Source organism: Penaeus japonicus, unplaced genomic scaffold (genome assembly GCF_977035675.1).
Source record: "Penaeus japonicus unplaced genomic scaffold, GWHDUDI00000001_assembly GWHDUDI00000026, whole genome shotgun sequence".
Lineage (NCBI taxonomy): Eukaryota > Metazoa > Arthropoda > Malacostraca > Decapoda > Penaeidae > Penaeus > Penaeus japonicus.
Window position 1 is genome coordinate 33,116,491 of NW_028234428.1, and position 4,671 is coordinate 33,121,161.

Consider the following 4,671-nt stretch of genomic DNA (forward strand, 5'->3'; position numbering starts at 1 on the left):
CTGCGGGGCGGGGGGGGGGGTGGCGGCGCAGGGGCGGGGCGGCCGCGGCGGCGAGGGGCGCGGGGGGGGGGGGGGCTGGCGCTGGGAGTGGGGGCGGGATGGGGGGGGTCGGGGGGGGCGGGGGGGGTGGGGGGGGGGCGGGGCCCCGGGGCGCTGGGGGGGGGGGGGCGGCCCCGAGAGAAGGAGAGGGGGATGAGAGAAGAGTAGAGAAGGAGAAAGAGGGAGAGAGGCAGGAGGAGAGAAGGAGATATGGGGGGTGTAGAGAGAGGGACAGGAGAGAGATGCATACAGAGAGGAGTAGGAGTATGAGGGAGGAGGAGGGTGAGGGAGGTAGTGGAGGAGAGGGAGAGGAGGGAGGGAGGGAGGGATGTGAAGGGAAGGAGAGAGGAGAGGGGGGGGGGGGGAAAAGAGAGGAGAGAGAGAGAGTGGGTGCTATTTGAGGAGAGAGAGAGAGAGGAGGAGAGGAGGGAGAGGGAGGAGTGTGGGTAGGAGGACGGGAAGGAAGATGGAGGAGAGAGGAGGAGAAGAGGAGAGTGAGAGAGAGGAGAGTGAGAGAGGAGAGAGGAGGAGGTGGGCTTGAGATGAGGGTGAGAGATGAGAGGGAGAGAGGGAGAGGAAGAGGGGGGGGAGAGAGAGAGAGAGAGAGAGAGAGAGAGAGTGGGTGGTATTGAGAGAGAGAGAGAGAGCCCATAATCTAAACCCCTAAAATAAGTCATGCTAACATCCTGCTCATGCTAGCCCAAGTGATGCCCTTAAATATTCTCTATAAGGATAAACGGAATAACGAATATAATGTGGAATAAATGATAAAAGCTATGCGAAAACAGACGTGTAATCAGGTAATGTGTAGGTATATCTGCTTATCTGTGTGTGATGTATAGATATATTTATATTGATGGATATATAGACAATGAGATATGCAGATATCGACACGAATATGTAGATAAAGAAGTGTTGAAGTATGTATACATACTTACATACACACACACACACACACACACACACACACACACACACACACACACACACACACACACACACACACACACACACACACACACACACACACACACACACACACACAAACAAACCCCACACACACACACACACACACACACACACACACACACACACACACACACACACACACACACACACACACACACACACACACGCACAAACACAAACATAAAATCCTCGCATATAGTTCAAAGAGAATACTTATTCTTTAGGTATAAACATGAATTACAACGATTTATAAGATATTTTTCCTTTTTCTCCAGACGAACAGTCTCGGGTAAAACTGACATAAATACCCGTAACCACTAACTACGCCAATAAGTATTTTCCAAACATGGTATCGTTGGGTCGTTTAAACATTACTTACGATTGACGAATCGGCGGTGTCTAACAAGGCATACCATCTCGAAGATTCTTTAATATACATACCAAACGAGATATTACGAAAACTTCTTCCAGCAATATTGCGGTAAGAAGGCATATGTCCACACGGAAATTACGTCTCTCCGTGTTTCGCTATATGAACCGTGGTTTAATCCATATCAAGATCAGTTAACAAGCTGACTAAAAGCCTGTTCGTGGGCGTATACGTGCTAACTGAATCACGGTTACTCGACTGACTGACTGACTGACTGACTGACTACCCACGTGGGGCGAAAGATCAAGAACACAGAAAGGACAACCGCCACACAGTCATTTTTGTCTCTCCACATTTCATTTTGTGTATCTCAGTTTGCACACCAGTTCCGTTGTCTAGCACGTTACGCGTTACGCTACAGCAGGCGATGGCAACATCCCTGCAATTTGCATACTAAGAACACCACCACAAAACCACCACCTAGAGAGCGGGCATGTGCCTCCTAGCCTTGCCCTTCCACGACTGCGGCTTCTAAACTTAGAATTTCGCCCGGGTACGACTGCCAGGGGAGGGCAGTCGTGTGGCAGACAGCGAGAGAGAGGCCGGAAACTCGAGGGAATTATAGGTGTTGGAATAAATGCATAAGGAGACGACATAGGCTGTTGTTTGTTTGTTTGTTTGTATACATTTGTGTTGGTGTATGAGAGAATGAGAGAAAGAGAGAGGCAGAGAGAGAGGCCTGAAACTCGAGGGAATTATAGGTGTTGGAATAAATGCATATGGAGACTAAATAGGCTGTTGTTTGTTTGTTTGTTTGTTTGTTTGTGTACATTTGTGTTGATATGAGAGAAAGAGAGAGGCAGAGTAAGTGAGAATACCCACACAAAACGGTCGCAAATCCATATAAAAAGACTTACAATCTATAACACAGCATATGTACAAGTATATACACACTCCAAGAATCAGTTCAGCTTTCTATAAAGAGGAAATAAAGAGGACATTCCTCCCTCATGGTTATTCCGGTGGTCATCATGGTGAGAGTGAATGCCTTTTCAAAGCCGAGAGTTTTCAGACATCTACCAGGCTTAGTTACCTATCTATCTTGTAAAAGGAAGATACATTAAACATGCGATATTGTAATGTAGAAATATGAAAATCGGCTTCTAATTGCATGCAGGTTGTTGTTGTTGTTGTTTTGTTTTGTTTTTTTTGGTTACTCACCCTCATGTTCTCATAGATAAAGATACAACTCATGTTAACGTGGTGTGTTGCAACTGGAGAAGTGATTTAAGTATTTGGTCAAAAGAGAGTTATGTACCGGGTCGGGTGTGTGTGTGTGTGTGGGGGGGGGGGGTTGTCTGGGTAAGTATTGTTGTGTGTGTTTTAGGGTGTGTGTGTGTTTGTGTGTTTGTGAGACTATCTGTACATAGGCTGTGTCACACGCCTCACCGCTCCCCCCCCCCCCCCCCCATCTTTTCTTATTAGATCTCCTCCCGCCCTGTGTGTAAGAGTGCTCGCGCTGTTAAGACTGACATCAAGGGTATTTATATATTATATATATATATAGATATATATATATAATATACATTTATATAACATATATGTGTGAATATAATATACGTATATATATAAATAAATATATTTACAAGATAATATATATATATATACATATATATATAAAAATATATATATATATATATATATATATATATATATATATATATAAATCGGTGTTCCTTTTAGTCAAAACTAAATTTTCTTTTGGCTAGTTTGGTAGATTTCATAAAACTAATTTCTAAAGAAAGTTAGAAAAAAATAATCGAAAGCTGTCGAGGATGTGTCGATGTCGAATATGGTTTAGAAATTATCGAGATCTGGGGGTGGGGGTGGGGGTGGAGCGGGGGGAGGGGGGAAGGGGGTTGATGCTAAAACAGAATGTACAAAATCATTTCGGTTTGATGTATATATCTTACGAACATAATTCTTGGAAATTATTCAAATGGACCAGTAACATTAAGTGCAAAATTAATTTCCAACAAAATTTTGAGATTATATCGGATCTTTTTCTTTGAAAACTTATCGATCAATTTCTTAGAACCATTTCTTTGGATTTTATTTCCTCAAAGTAACTTATCAATGGCCTGAAACTTGATAATTCAAATTGACCATTGCCATCGTTGCAAGAATATTCATCTGATTGAATTGATGTGCAACAAACATAAAAATCCGTTCTCAAATATATAAAGTTGATGCAAACAGCAAAAGAAATCTAATTGCATGTGTTGATAGATTGATATTTCAACTCACAATATATGTACTAGGTTACTGTCCTGCATAACTGGATGATTCATGATTGATAATAGAATCTAAGCTTTAGATACCATCAATAAATTGTTTGGAAAGTTTGATACAAATAAATGGCCAAGGAGTTAGTTTGGCTAAATGTTCGTGATGTTTTTTTATTATTTTTTTTTAATAAAGTCAGTTTCAGTAAATTTAAATTCCTATGTATTACGAAATAAAGTAACGGCTGCAACAAAATTATTATGCAACACCATTTGAGATCCATTATTTTGAGGTCACTTCAAGCTTCAGAAATTTATTTCCTGAGCGAATATGAATACTCAAAATCAATTTTAAAAAAAAAACTATTCAAATAGTAATAGCCACCTACTAAACAATTCTGACTATCTTTTGTTTTCGATAGGCGATCCGATCGTCCATCTCTGTAGAAAACTCTTTTGTAGATTCCGGTCCGAAGTTTTTGGGTTCGGAATTTTAAAAAATAAATAAATAAATAAATAAATAAATAAATAAAATATATAAATAAATAAATAATAATAATGATAATGATAATAATAAATTGGGCAAATGGATAATTGGTTGATCTTCCATCACTCATATATATATTCGCCATCCCTCCCGAACCCACACTTTCTCCTATAACCACTAAACGAGTCTGTAGATAAATCTGTTTGTACTTTCGTGTGTCTGTGCTTTTGTGTTTATATTACCCTTGTAAGTGTATAGATGGGGGTAGATGGGCGCTTGTGTTTGTGTGTGTGTTATATTTACGCGTTTGTGTTATTGTGTATATTTTGAGTGAGTTGAGTATGTAATCATATTTGCGCGCTTACGGTTTTGAGTGTGGCTGCGTGCTTGTGTTTGTGCCTGCGTGTGCTTGCGGTAAAGTAGGCTAAACGAGTCCCAGCACGTCGCGTCCCAGTCGGAATAAACACGTCACGGCAACCCGATAAGAAACGTCCCTCCCTGCTTGCTCCTCAGAGGGGGGT

General features: G+C 41.5%; 1 protein-coding gene across 9 annotated transcripts in view; it reads right to left on the reverse strand.

The window, feature by feature from the left end:
• Positions 1–1,938, reverse strand: part of LOC122247456 (bestrophin-2a) — a 38,628-nt gene extending 36,690 nt beyond the window's left edge. For 2 of the 9 annotated variants that reach the window (XM_086552307.1, XM_086552299.1), the window contains exon 1: positions 1,859–1,931. The gene's annotated coding sequence lies outside the window, so the exon portion shown is untranslated. Of the gene's footprint in view, positions 1–1,855 lie in introns of all 9 variants that reach the window. The other 7 variants (XM_086552308.1, XM_086552303.1, XM_086552310.1 and 4 more) reach the window with 5 other exon arrangements.
• Positions 1,939–4,671: the final 2,733 nt, after the last annotated feature.